The sequence below is a fragment of the Hippichthys cyanospilos genome, chromosome 1, assembly GCF_059441005.1.
Source record: "Hippichthys cyanospilos isolate Australia breed blue-spotted pipefish chromosome 1, RoL_Hcya_1.0, whole genome shotgun sequence".
In the NCBI taxonomy this organism is placed as follows: Eukaryota; Metazoa; Chordata; class Actinopteri; order Syngnathiformes; family Syngnathidae; genus Hippichthys; species Hippichthys cyanospilos.
This window is the reverse complement of record NC_142369.1, coordinates 32,790,979-32,806,880: the sequence shown is the minus strand read 5'-3', so window position 1 is coordinate 32,806,880 and position 15,902 is coordinate 32,790,979. Positions and strand designations below refer to the sequence as shown.

Below are 15,902 nucleotides of genomic sequence, written 5' to 3'. Positions count from 1 at the left end.
TTGTAAATTTACACTATTGTTTAAACGGTGTCACTGTATTCATTAATTCAAAGATCTTATTGAATTGTAATTTTATTGCATTCCTCACATGTTGAATTGTATTTTAAAGCCTAACCAGGCACTAAAATGACAAATTAATGATGCCTGCACCGTGTCGGAGGTCTGTACAATGCGTCACACTGGAAAACACCACAGGGCATGAAAGTTTAGAACCATGGGGTTCAAAAACTGCTTTTTCCACCAAGCAGTGAAATGCATATTAACCTACCCCACAGCAGGAAATAATGATTACTCCAGCCTTTACAAATAAGAACAATACAAACATGCTTTCAAATGTGGAAAAATGGTATGATCTGTAAATAAGTGAGCCTTGTTCATGATTGTCTGCTCATATACAGTATATTTTTCTGCATGTGGGAAAATTGTGAGATGCCTAATTGGTTTTCATTGTTCCTGTGACTATTTTATGCTACGAAATTTGGCACATTTCCCATTTTTAAAGATCATATTGTATGTATCATCTCTGTTAAATGACCTTTTATTGAATTAAGTATGAATGTTATAGTAATGAAAATCAACATAGGCCCCAGCACAAAACTCAAAAATAGTGAAGTGCTTGTGCATTCACATGCTCTGTGTGTCACAATCTGCTGGCACGCATCTCATTGTCAGCATCCTCATTGCCAGAATTTGCATGTGTGCGAAAACCAGTCCCCCAAGTCCTCTCGAAAGCCCAATGTGGCGCTCTCAACTTGCCTCCCTTCAGCTTCTTCATTATTTTCTGGTTTCTCTCAATGTCTCTGTCTTTATCTTTATCACATTTATTTTTCAACAGTGTCATCGTCAAGGACTGAACACTATAATCTCATATATATATACAGTATATATATATATATATATATATATATATATATATATATATATATATATATATATATATGTGTGTGTGTGTATATATGTATACATGTGTGTATATATACAGTATGTATATATGTGTGTGTGTATATATATATATATATATATATATATATATATATATATATATATATATATATATATATATATATATATATATACAGTGGGCCCCCGTGTTACGAACTTAGTCCGTTCAGCGGCTACGCTCGTAACTTGAACTGCTTGTATGACGGGCAATCCAAACCTATGACGCGTGCAACGCGTGCAAAAACCTTAGAAACATCACGACATTATACACATATTAAAAATGAGTAACATAATCTACTGTACAGTTAAATTAAATAACATATACAAAGGAAAAATGACATTTACCTTTGGGGCGATGTGACTTGAGCTGGGTGGAGGCGGAGGGGAGAGGAGACCAACCCGCAGAATTTATTTATTTATTTTCTTAAAAGGGAACTTTTCTCAAACTAGAACATATCACCGGCGATTTCCTTCTCTTTAATCCATAATAGAAGAAGCCTCTCCATTTTGTAGTCGATCGAGGTCCGTCCCCCGGCAAGGAAAGTCTTGCCCTTAGAAGATTGCCGAGCGGTTACGGCCATACTCACGAGCAAGGTTAACCATACGTGCACCTCCTTCATATTTTATTTTTGTTATTATCTCCTGCTTTGTTTCCATTGTCATCATCCTCTTACTTCTTCCTTTACCGCTACTAGCAATTTTAGAAGCCATGTCTAACAGATAAAGTTTGCAAAGTCTTAACAACATTCCTTCCTTCCGTTTTTCACTCATTTTCTCTCCTTCCTTCCGTCCCGACCAGCTGTGCCATCAAGCTAGTTGAAGGCGTTCGACCAATAGCATATCGGCATCTCCGTGACTGACACCGGGACTGAAACAGTGACTGTGACATTGTAAGAGCAATAGCATATCAGCGTTTCCGTGTCTTGCGTGAGCAGATAATTTCGTTGAAGTAGTAAAACGATGTCAATTGTACGTACACATTGACTTGCAACGCATGGTTAAATCAGAGATAAAACCATCACATATTTACACACACATTTAAAATTAGTACCATAACCTACTGTGTAGTTAATTTAATTAACATGGATACACAAAGGATAAATGACATTTTCCTCTGGGGCGACGTGATTTGAGCTGAGTGGAGACGGAGGTGAGCAGAGACCAACCCGCAGAATTTATTGATTTATTTTCTTAAACAAGAACTTTTCTCAAACTAAAACATACCGGCGATTGCCTTCTCTTTAATCCATAATAGAAGAAGCCTCTCCATTTTGTTGTCGAGCGAGGTCCGTCCCCCGGCAAGGAAAGTCTTGCCCTTAGAAGATTGCCGAGCGGTTCCGTCCATACTCACGAGCAAGGTTAACTATGCGTGCGCCTCCTTCGTATTTTTTTATCTCCTGCTTGGTTTCTATTGTCATCATCCTCTTACTTCTTCCTTTACCGCCACTTGCAATTTTAGAGGCCATGTCTAACAGATAAAGTTTGCAAAGTCTTCACAACATTCCTTCCTTCCGTTTTTCACTCATTTTCTCTCCTTCCTTCCGTCCCGACCAGCTGTGCCATCAAGCTAGATAAAGGCGTTCGTCCTGGTGATTTTGGTATTCTTGAAATTTATGGTGCCAAGTCCTAATTTGTTTTGTAGTTGGTGCCTTCTTTGCAAAATTTGTGAAGAAGGCACTGTATTCAGTGACTAAGTCAGAGCATCCTTGAACACGCAAATACATTTTTTTCATACAGTTCTCTGATAATTAGTTACATTACATTAGTACTGTATTTGAAATGTAATGCATTACACTACTATTGCATTACCTATATATTACTCTCATCCAATAACTGGGAATATGGCCATCCTAAATGTAGCTTAAGCCTAAAACTATTACACATCATTCCATCCGTATTGTATTGTAAACCTTTGAAGACAAGATACAAAATCAATTCTTTTTGTATTTCTATCCCTTTATAACTTTGCTTCACAGCATATTGATGCATTGTTTATGCTGAAGGCAAAAGTCAAGTCAAGAAAAAAATTGAGTATTTCACAATTTCGTTGTTAATATTCAAATTCAAGATCAGTTGACGAGGTTAGAGACAAATGATCAAAAATAGACAGTTTTAGTGGGGCTAACATTAGCAGGTATCCGACATCATCGTTAAGGTGTTTAACGTACTGTCTAAAATGAGTTTTGTATGCTTCATCTTGATATATATTGACCAGAACTATATACTGTATAGACTATTATTAATAACAATTGTACAGTGAAAATTAATATTAGCTCACCTTGTCATTATAGCTAGTTGCAACAGGGATCTTGCTTACAAGGTTTCCAAATGCTGGTGAATTAAAGTGCACCTAACAATTCTATTTTATATTTTTCTTGTCTTTTATTTCATTTTTCTGACGAGCTGAAAGTCATTGACATATGTCCATCTTTTGTGCATATTGTCCATATAAAAACACCACTTTCAGGCCAAAAATGCATATATATGTTCCCATTTGTACACTCACACCTACACACATGGTGGTACCTTGAGATATGAAAGTCCAAGTTTACGAAAAACTCTATACAAAACAACAAGAATTTTTGGATTATAATTATAATCCAATATAATTTTTGGAGATGGATGGATGGATAAATGGATGGATGGATGGATGGATGGATGGATGGATGGATGGATGGATGGATGGATGGATGGATGGATGGATGGATAGATAGATAGATAGATAGATAGATAGATAGATAGATAGATAGATAGATAGATAGATAGATAGATAGATAGATAGATAGATAGATAGTTTAACATTCCAGAGGAATAGGATAAGAAGCGTAAGCTGCCTGGTGGAGTGTAACTTTATCCCCACACAGGCAAGGCCAGTGGAGCTGCAGTTGGGATTGTTTGCAGTGGTGGCTCCCTGCCTCAGTAATTAGTGCTGTCACATCAGTGTCCTTCACACCCAGTAGGCAAAAGGGATCAATGGGATAACCCTATCAAAACTGAGCACAAGCTGCACTCAAGCTCACATACACATGCTCATGTCCTGGACTTCCTCTACATACTATACAAGTTACACAGCATTTACGTACATACAGTATCTCCAGAAAATGATTTTCCCCCTCATTTTTTTTTTATAAACAAATGATATCTGTATATATTTTCTTGAAACAAAACTGAATGAAACATTGATCAAATGTAAAGCAAACAATAACAGTGTTAAATAATAGCACAGTTGAGCACGGAGGAGTAGGACAGCCATTTCAGGCAGCTCAGACAACTTTAACATAATTTAAACTCTAAAAGTCAGCGCAATGATGGCTAATAGTATATACATTAGGAGCATAACTCGAGTGGAAAATGAATGATGTCTAAAAATTATAAATTAAAAAACGGAACCCCAAAAAGAACGATCAACCAAATGGCCTCAATCTATCGTCGAACTCGAGTGACGTCACTATCCCTGATAAAGTGGAAGACCCACCGAACTGTGACATTCAGCCGGCTATCGCTGGTCTATGTGGTGACTGCCAGATAAAAGATGATTTAAGGATTCAGACCGTGAGCCGAGAAGCGAATTGGTACCAATGGAGGACATGCTTTGATTACCCCACTTGAAAGCACTTGGAAGCTAAAGGATCGGTGAGCTGGAGAAATAAGTATAAACCTCCTCTAACGATGACAACACTCTCCAAAGTCAAGTTGCGCAATTGAGCGCTTAAGTGGAGAAGCTGGACGGTAAATGTAGAATCTGGAAGGTTGATTGAGGAGGCATAACATTAGGCTGAAAACAATCCCAGGGTGAGGAGAGGGATCTGGGCTGCTATGAGAGGTAATATCATTGGATGACAAAATGCTGATCAATCGAGCAGACAGGACCCTCTGGAGAAGACCCGACTCACAAGAGCCTCCTAGAACCCTTGTGGTGAAACTACATTACTACCAGATTTCTCAGAGTACAAGTTGACCCTGCTTATAAATCGACCCCGCCTTTTTTACTTCAATTTGGGTGAATTTTAACGCGATTATAAGTCTACCCGAGACTTAAGTGGTTTAGTGGTTGTCCAATTAAAACACAGAGTGTACATTATTAAAATGATAAAATTATTTTACTTTTCAAGGCATTACTATCATATACAATCATATATCGAGTAACATACTATTACCGTTATGGGGGCGAGGTTGTGGAGCGGAAATAGGACAAGACTGGAAGGCGATGTACGCATGTGCGTAAATGCAAATGCTGAAAGTTGCAACGATAAAATTATTTGAAGTTTCAATGTTTCATTTTTTTGACACAGCTGAAATTAATTTGTCAAAAGGCCCTAAAAGTCATCATCACTATCTGACATGCCAAATCGCTCCACCCATTTAACTCCCGGACTTTGTCTCCTATCTCCTCATCAATTGTTCATACAACATAATTTTTCTTCCATGGGTAGTCATCTTCAGACCTGTCCAATTTGGTCTTTGGAGATGATTTGCAGATCATCTTATTTGGGATGTTCTTCACACAAATGATGACTGATCTGAGACCACAGTTTAGAACTTTGCCCTTCGCTGCTTCTCTCCCTACCTGCCGGCATTCCTGCCGGCTTGTTCAAGCATATGTCCAAGTGCTGAAGGAGACAAGTCAATCCGTTTTTTTTCCTTTTCATAATGTGTCAAAGTCCACCAAAAAAACTATCCATGCAGCCTCATTGTTGACAACAAAGAGGCAATTGGGCGGCGCTTTTTTTTTTGCGATATTCTATGCAAATGCTCTAAAAGGGATGCACACTATATTGAAAAAGATTACATATTATATATATATATATATATATATATATATATATATATATATATATAAAATCAGTTTAAGCCTTGTAAAAGACATGATATTACTTATTTCTGTCACGGGGGAGTACGGCGGTTGAGGAGGCCGGCATGGTTGCAGAGGAGGAGGACCCAAAAGCAGGGGAGCGTCGGGACAGGGGGTTGATTAAATCCATTTATTTATAAACGAACGGGAACAAAAGCGAGAAAAACAGGACGGCAAAAAACTCGAACTAAGGGCGCAGGCAGGCTGGCAAAACAGAAAGCAAAACACTATGGACAGGCTGGCAGGAAAACACGGAGCTGAGGGACTCGGGGCAAGACGGGACTAGGAGACAACAATACGATAGAGACAATATGACATGACGTGACAGAGACAATGTTCCGACGCGGGCTGTAACGAAAACCAGGTTTAAATACATACAGCTCTAATCAAACAAACACACGGCAGCTGGGCAGGGACAACAGGCAAAGGGAGCGGATTGGAGGACACGAGGGGCGGGTAACACGGACAGGTGGACTACATCAAAACTAAACGCAGAAAGACGCAACCGGAGCGGGAACAGGAACTATATACGGAAACAAAGGAACAGAACCCCTCAAAATAAACCCACAACCCAAAATCCATGACAATTTCACATTCAAATTAATGTTATTCAAACACAGATGTGTGGAAAAAAATTGGTCTGTTTTGAGTTATGCAGTTGTACACCGACCCCTCTATATGGGGGTTGAAAATGACGAAAAAATCCTTGACTTGTACTCGGAGGAATACAGTACTCTTTCTAGAAAACATCCTATTAAAGTCTACTGTGCTAAAACAGCTACACCACAAATGATTATGCAAAATATTACCTAAAAGAAAGACGAAGAAGAAACGACTGCTCGTTTAAATTTTTTTGTGTATGTGTGTTTGATTTCTTAGAAGGATTTAATAGTCACTTCTTTTCAATTTTATTCTTAACCATTTTATTCATTCATTTAATTAACAGAGGTGGGCACTCCGTCAGCATTGACGGACTGTCCGTCCGTCCATCGCCGACGGATGCCCGTTTTGCAGACGGACCGACGAATGACGGGAATGCTCAAATAATAGCGAATTAAAAATGTCAGAATTGCAATTTTCATGTCATTGGAAACTACAGGAAAGACATTACATCAAATGTCCGTCCGGCAGCCAGCCACGCCCCATTTTGCTTACTGAAATATATTTCAAATGACTTGCATGGTTAAGTGCTATATTGCCGTCACATGCATCTTCATAGCACCAACTGCAATCAGCCTGCAGTCAATGCGACAATCGTCACTTAACAAGTCTACCAAGCAGTGGAGAAATTTGTTCAGTTGAGGGACTACAAAAATATAACACAGCTGGCTTTACCGGATATTTATTTTTAGTTGAAATGTTTTTTAGTCCTGGTTTCAACCCAAATTGATACTGTACACAATCTCGTCGACCAAAAGTTAAAAGTAATGCTTAGAATTAAGTGCTAAGAGATTTTTTGTGTTATTTTGATTTTCAAATATGTTTTACATCAAGAAAGCGCTTGCTGATAGGAGTATTCTGAGATTTGTTCCCACTGCAAGTCAATCTCTTTCAAGTAACCAATGGATCAGCACCCAAATTTGCATTCTTTCTCTGATTGGCTTTTGGCCATGAAATGCAAGAAAGAAGTTTTTTAATTCCCTAATTAAATATTTTGAATTTTTGGTAAATTAAAACTCAGGAATACTTTGTTTTTCTTTTAGTTTATGTGTAAGATGAACTTTAGACAAATGGTAATGAACTCGTCTTCTATAGTTGTAGGGCAGGCAATTTGTAAATGAGAACTGACATCCACCATTTCAGTGTCATCTAAAGCATGATGCTGTCCAGTGGACATGAATGCTAATTGCATTCTCGTCCCAGCTGCATTCTCTGTGTGATGAGATGTGGATTAATAAATATGAGTCTATTACAGCCTGGGGTTAAAGCCCTTAGTCGGCTTTTTTTGTGTGTGTGTTACCCTTATAGTACTGTGTTTTGTTTCACTTGCAGTGTAATTGTAGAGTTACAGACATGGTGTGAACTTTAAATCTATGTACAACAACAGAAAACAGAATTAGTATGAGCGCTGACAGAGGTAGGCCAGCGCCTGACGAATGATGGACCAGAAAAAAAAAAATCTAATTTCGCCCTCTAGTGGGGGCGGAAGATTGGACAAAAATACACAGACAGACTGACAGAGCGATGGTTACAATTTCGCCTGCCTTGAAAAAATGACGGACCGACGATGATGGAATGAGGGCAGGGCTCTGACAAATAACAAATGTTGGACCAGCAAAAAAGTGTAAGTTGCCCACATCTGTCTAGTATTATTACTACTACTACTTTCTTACCCGTGTATAAGTATGCGTGTGTGTGAATATGTGAACGTGTGCATTTGTAAGTATGTGTGCGTGTGTATGTGTGTATATGTGACTCAGAATAATCCCATAATGTTCACTTAGTAATTGATGTGATGAGGTCTTTTAGTCTCTGGTATTTCTCATCAATATTTTCACTGGAATTAGTGAAATTAGAGCCATTTATTTGTTGGACCATACGTATTTGTTGCTCGGGTTGACGGGTATCAATCAATCAATCAAATCAAAAATATCAATCAATAAAATTGAGTAAATTCAATGCATTGAGGGCTCATTCACACTCCGCCCCTTCAAGCTCTGCAACGATGCTGGCAACCTCATGCATGTGTTTTCCAAATGCAAGTGCTTTTTTGCAAAGAAGCAGTTTCTCTGCAATGGTCAGCATAGTCAGCCACCAGAGATCAACCCTTTTTACAGCAAACCTTTATCATGAAGCGGACCAAACTGCAGAGCTGTTAAAAGTTGTCAGGGACAAGATTGTAGAATTAGACAAGCTTGGAATGGTACATAAGCAAAAGGTATAGTGGAAGGTTCATAAATATTGCTGCCCTTATGTGAAAGGGAACGACACACATATTTAACTCTTTCTGTGTCATGGATGAGAATTTTCGCCATGTTAAATAATTAGGTTGTAAAATACTTAGGTAGTGAGCCGGTGACAATAATTTTTTATCACCTATGTTTATTTATTTATTTATTTATTTATTTATTTATTTTAATGAATGGATAGATGACACTAATGGCCAACGCTCTCCTTAATATTAAGCCAATCAAGCACTGTTGTACTATTATTTTGTCATCAAAAACACATTTTCAAAGTTTTTATTCATGTTTTATCCAAGGGAAGGACTGTTGAGGTGTTTCAGATGCTACTAAAACATACGCGTCAGTCATTATTGTGCAGAAAACACATGCTTTCACCCAAAAAAATCCTTTTGTCCAAAATAGCTTGGTGTCACTCAAATTACCTTTTTTCAAACATTGATTACAAAAGAACAGAATAAGAAAAAAAAACCCTCCTATTTTCTAGGTAATCTTTACCTAGAAAATAGGAGGTTTTTTGGGACGTCTGCCTGAAAGGAGAACCTATGAGTACTGCAAACCTACTAGGAAAGCTGAGCGAGTCAGACTCTGTCTCACTGCAGTTGGACAAATCTGAATACATGAGTGACACAGCCCACATGTGTATTTTCATTTGTTTGGTGTTATATGGTGTAAACATATCACTAAATGTCTGTGTTATCACTGCGAAAGAGGATATATTAATTTGATATACTTTGGTGTATTTGCATTCACCGTTTTTTAATTGCAACATTTTTGGGACTCCAAGTATTCTGTACCTGGTAAGCTAATGACCTGTGACTCCAAATCCATATATTGTTTGCAAATCATTATAAATTATATATTATTATAGATTAAATCATTGTATAGATTATAAATTGGTCCGTCACAATGCTCAAGAGATTGACTGCCACGTAACCACAACAATAAATAAGTAAACAATGATATAAAAATCTTTATTTGTAATTTATTAACTATAGGATTCCACTTCAGCGTTCATGTGTGCACCAGGGGTTTTTCCAAAACAACCACACCCATATAGTTTTAGTTTCGTGAGTCACGGGGACCCAACAGTTTTGAGAGGTAAAGGAGTATTGTATAATTGTAGGAGCTTTTGTTTTAATTTTTTTTATTTTTATCCCACAGTAATCAAATGTATTTATGCATGCATGCATGCATGTTCACAGCTCAGTAAGAAGTTTTGGATCTTAAATTTGACCTTTTATTTATTTGTTTATTTAATTATGTATTTATGTATTACTTGGTTGTTTATTTATTTGTTTTTATTTTAGATTAAATAATGTGCTTCACTGGACATATCACTATTTGAAAAATAGAAAAAGTCGACTGCAATCATTCAAGCTCTCTCAAAACTCCAACTGACAACTTCTCTATGGAGTTGGAATCTGTCCTTGACATAAAATACTGTACCTATACGCCCGGGACTTTAACACAATCATTTCAACGGATGCTTTTCCTGACATGAGTGCACATAAATGTTAGGCTAACAAAATGATTGAAGAATCAAGACTAAATTACTTATCGGATTGAATGATATTTTTGTTTATTTTTACATACTTGCACAGGAGGAAGTGTGCAGTAAAACATACACAACAAAGACTACTTGTCACGGAAATATTTCAATTGTTGGTCTGTTTCTTTTGGGCCAAGTACATTTCAGGGGTTTAAACAACAACACATGAAATAAACAGCGCAACGGGGGAAGCAAAGAAAAAAGCTAACATGACCTTCAAATACAATATAATAACTCAAACAATAATTAGAATGTACAAGTCTTACCTGGTTCAGTTGTTAAGACAGATAGGGCAAAAGAAGAAAGGATAGCTTAGTTGGTCACATCAGTGGAGTATCAGCAAAGTTGTAAAGAAGATAAACAAAGCAAAGAGGAAAGTGCTCCATTGTGTTTGCTTCCTATCTATCTGTCTGTCTGATTGTCAAACTATCTCTCTTTCGCTCTCTCTCACTGTCTATCTCATGACTGGTTCAATAATGGGTGAACTAGGACTAGCAAAGACCTCCAGGCAGGAAGTTATGTCAAAATATACTTGACATCATCCTATCATAGGGAAATCTCTCAGTGTACTCCACGGTCAGGTCAATATAAACTAATGGACATTTCATTGGGTACACCTGCTCTATCTAGTGACTTTTTGTACAGCATCTGCATGAATAATAACCATAATAATGATAATAATTCCTTTCTTCCATCTTATCTCCATCTATCATCTTATCTGATTGCAAGCAAAACGGTAGCAACAAATGAGTGGGTGGCAACTAGTGCAACTAGTCACAGTGCATGGAGGAAAAAAAAAATGGAAGAATAAACTTTCAAACAAAATACCTGTACAACTGAATTCTTGCTAAATAAATCATGGTTTTCTGCACACAAAACATGTTCGCACACTGTTGCACTATTTAATTTAGCTGCATAACTATGGAGTAAGACAGTTGTCAAAAAGACGTATATGTGTTAAAAATTCATATGAGTACGACTCAAAACTATGTTGAGATTATGAATTGAAAACTTGCGAGTGCAAGGTTTTTTAAATACTGTACAGTAGAATTATTCTATGATGTTACAACTTTGGATCACCCCTTGAGTTTAGCATCATCAACAGCTGATAGTTTGCAACGTGAATGACCAACTTATTTATAAATTATTTTATAAAATTGGACTGACTGGCCTATGACTGTAGCTCGCAAGTTAGTGAGCTGTGCCTCCAAATCCATATAGTGTTGAAAAATTATTATAAATTATAAATTGGTCTGTCACAATGTTTAAGAGATTAACTGCCACGTAACCACAACAATAAATAAACACTAAATACTATAAAAATCTTTGTTTGCAATAAATTAATTTTTATTTCATCATAAGATTCCACTTCAGCGTTTGTGTTTGCATCAGGAGCTTTTCCAAATCAACTGCAGTGCTTGTTTCTGCCAACAGGTGTCACTCGCTGCTATAGGAGCTTGCCAAAATGACACAATTTTCCAAGAAAGTGGCCCCTAATGTCCCCCCCAAAAACTTAATTTGAACATCACTACAAATGTGCATACATTCACCTTAAATCTGAAGTGTGATACGCTACTGGGACCCAGTTTACAGCTTTATTCCAGATCTGACAGAGAAACATGCGTTCTTGTGTGGCAAAAGTGGGGGAGACATGGGGAAGACATCCGATGTCTCCCCTGCCATCTGCATCCTTGAGGCATTCATCCAGACGTGCATTTTTAAAAGAAAAATATTGCGCTGTCCTCGTTCGAACCATGGGCTAGCAGCCAATAAAATATCATGGTTTTAATTTTCTTAATGGGACACGGAATCCCAAGAATGACCTCTACACACAAGTACTACGTAAAGAAAGATTATGAAACATGCTGAACACGGAACCACTTGTACCACACATAACAGTCTCAAAGGAAAAGAAATGACTCACAAAAGAGGAATGGGATGCCAATTATTGTATATTTTGAAGAGAAATACAAGATCCTTGGAAATGAAACATCTTTCAAGGAAAATAGAATATTCTAATTCCATGAATTAATTGCTAATTCCTTGTACATAAGCAGAACTCTCTATACACCATGCCATTATTTTAATGAGGGTGGAAAATTGCCACCTCTTGGTTAAGATGTGTTAAAAGCCTTCATTGAATTACATGTTTTATTGCATTCAAGCTCCTCCCATCGCCATCTCAGTCCTCAGACCTTGACGCTATTTTAAAACTTGTGCTGCTAGAGACAACTAAATGCTTAAAATCTCAGATGACGCGATTGGAAATAACTTTACAGTTGTCTTTAAACAGTTTCTGTAATTTTGAGGTCAAAATTTTCCAAATGTACTGCTTGGTTTGGACATTTAAAATATGCATGTGCCAACATTTTAAATATGTTTTTTTTTTTCAAAACTAGAGATTTGATGATGGCAACGTTGAATTTGCTGTAACTTCGTCAAAATTTGAAGTACCATTGTGTATTAAGTTTAGCATTAGAATACAGTGATCCCTCGCTACTTGCCGCCTCCCCTATAGCGCCTGCAGTGCAGCGTGGATTTTTTTTTTCATGGAAAAAAAAAAACAGTTACATGTGAAGGTCCTCTTCATGCCAGACAGACAAGTTAACTGTAAATGCACATGCCACGGGCACTCCTCGGACCTCGAACTACTGCAGTACGCATATTTACTTAAATTTTAAATGATTCGACCCAGTAACCGTACTGTTAATCCTTCTCGTTTCCATGTCTTGACTGTGCAAAGTCAGGATCTTGGTGAGCCCTAGTTGCCCTACAAGTAGGCGCTCGTGCGTCTAACTAGAATCAAGTAGATGGCTGAGCAAAAATGATTAAAAAGCAGAGTTTACACCTGAAATTTCAGTTTATTACAAATGGTAAGAAGATCCACAAACTTTCTTTCCTCCTCGTGATCTCTTTCAGCTGCTTGTGTGTGATTGGCTCAGAGAACTTCCTCTGGAACGTTAAAAAAAAAAAAAAGGTGGCGCTGCTCTCACCTGACTGGCCAGGCAATCTGTCAATAAGCTCAAGGGGCACTCCTATAAGACGTGTGAGCTCCTACAAAACATGTGATTACCTCCAGGCGTGACAATCGACCAATTAGGGCAGAAGTTATAACCCCCGCTCAGAAGTTCAAATCCACTCCACATTGGTGCCCGCGTCTTACAGGACTACCCCTTGAGAAGACTAACATATTGACTGGCCATTCAGGTCAGAACAGTACTATTTGTTTTGTCATTGTGGCGGAAGTTCTCTGAGTCAATGAAACACGAGCGGCTGGAAGCGAGTAGGAAAGATAGCTTTGTGTGCCTTTTACCTTTTGTAATAAATTCAAATTTCAAGTGTGAACTCTGGATTTTTATCATGTTTGCTCAGCTACTTGCATAACAGTACAGTTAGGTTTAATGATTTATAAATTAAGTCAATATGTGTACTGCAGTATTATTTGTCTTAACTATGTAAAGTATAAATACTTTTCACATTCAAAAAAATTCAGGTACCCACATACACATGCATGAAAACGGGGTGTTTGTGAGTGTACGTGTGTGCTAAGCAGCGATGGAAAATGGACGGATGTTATTTTTACCTTTGAAATTTAGAATGTGTTAGTTAGTTTTCTCTGGACTATTTAATTACATGGGTAAAGCATCTCTTTTGTGTCCTTTGTCTGTTTGGTGTTTTATTTTCATGTCAGGACCAAATAATCCTATAAAATGAAATGAAAAAAAATCGTATCCATAAGCGCTATTGTTCTCACCCTTTGGCTATTGGTTGGTGACATATTCTGTTTGCTGCAAAATTGACAGCACAAAATGCATCCGGCAATTTTCCAAAGAGCCAGGAAATTCTATGTCATTATGCACAGCAAATGTGCTGTTGAAAACAACTGGTTCTCATCGTGACAGGGCGGGCTGGCATCGTGCCTGTGTGTTTTCTCTCATGATTGACAACAAAAATAAATAAATAAATCTGCACACATTGTGACAATCTGAGTCTGTTTGGACCCGAACAAACCAGACCGCAGCTTGTGGTGTGTGTCATAAATCATCTATTTACCATAGTTGTTGAATCCGCTGTCTCTGGACCATCATCATGAGGGAGGAAGAGAGGTGAGAAGTGAATTAGGATAAATGACCTGCAGGTGAAAAGGGAGCTGTTTGTATCCAGGCATAACTGGAATTCAATTAATCTGACTGATCTATGGTACCCACTGAGACAGAGCTCTTTAGGGACAAGTACAAAACAGCAACACAAGACAAGAAAAAAATCAAAACATCAGCTTCAGCGAAGGGGGAAAAAAAGGCATGGCCTCAATTCCAGTAGATTGTACACACCAATTGCCTTGTAAACTAATGCAATTAAACACCTCCCCCAAACAAATATTTTTCAGGAAAATTGGGACAGTGGTACCTCCACTTACGAATGCTTCTTGTTAGAAAAAAATCATTTTATGAAATGTCTCAGTGGAAAAATATTGTCTTTAATAACGAGAGAAATTCATGATACGAGACACCAGCATTCGCTCCAATATGACTGTAATGCAATACGTTATCACAACCCGTGGTGTCGACCGCTTTTGTTACAGTTTGTGATGCATTTATCGTTTATTAACAGTGTTGAGCAAGTTACTTCAAAACTGTAATGCATTATTGAATTATTACTGTCATTTCAAATTAAGTACCTACATTATACTACTGTATTTGAAATTGAATGCATTCCCCTACTATTGCATTGCTTTTATATTACTCTCACCACCGTAACTGGAAATATGGATTTGCCATTCTAAATGTAGCTCCTAGGTTCATTCACATCCAGTGAAAGGTTGGCTTAAGCCTAAAAACTGTATGAATCATTTAATCTCTATTGTATTGTAAACCCTTAAAGACAAGATACATTTTTTTCTTTGTTTTTTAATCATGACAGCTTCACAGCATAATTATGCATTGTTTATGCTTTACGCAGCTAGGTTAGAGACAGATGTTTGAAAAATAGATGGTTTCAATGGGGCTAACATGAGCAGCTAACCAACATCATTGTTATTGAGTTTAACATAGTTTAACATGAGTTTTGTATACTTCATCTTGATACATAATGTTCAGAACTATTTATAGACTATAATTAATAGCAATTTTAAAGTGAAAATTAGCGTTAGCCCACCTTGTCATTATTGCTAGTTGCGACAGGGATCATTATTGCTAGTTGCGACAGGGATCCTTGAGGCCGAGGTGGTCGGTAATCCCCTGAGCGAGAGAGTGCATTCCTCTCTCTCTCTCTCTCTCTCTCTCTCTCTCTCTCTCTCTCTCTCTCTCTCTCTCACTCTCTTGGGACCCAGGCCACCTGACAGAAGTGATGCAACTGAGTCAGGTTGTTGGATGCTTTGCTCGCACACGCCTTTTCAGATCTGCCCACAAATATTCCATTGGATTGAGATCAAGGCTTTGTGATGGCAAATCCAAAACATTGACTTTGTTATCTTCAAGCCATTTTTAACCATTTTGGAGGTATGGTTAGGATCATTGTCCATTTGGAAGAACCATTTGCACCCAAGTTTTAGCTTCCTGGCTGATGTCTTGATATGTTGCCTTAATGACTCCATGTAATGTTCTTTCTTCGTAAAGCCATCTATTTTCTTGAGGAGCTCCAGTTCCTCCTGCAG

The 15,902-nt window shown here is 37.7% G+C and overlaps 1 protein-coding gene across 5 annotated transcripts in view; it reads right to left on the bottom strand.

The window, feature by feature from the left end:
- The window catches only part of slc4a5a (solute carrier family 4 member 5a), a 66,318-nt gene extending 55,667 nt beyond the window's left edge, over positions 1-10,651 (bottom strand). For all 5 annotated transcript variants that reach the window (XM_088426426.1, XM_088426700.1, XM_088426510.1 and 2 more), the window contains exon 1: positions 10,516-10,651. The gene's annotated coding sequence lies outside the window, so the exon portion shown is untranslated. The remainder of the gene's footprint in view (positions 1-10,515) is intronic.
- Positions 10,652-15,902: the final 5,251 nt, after the last annotated feature.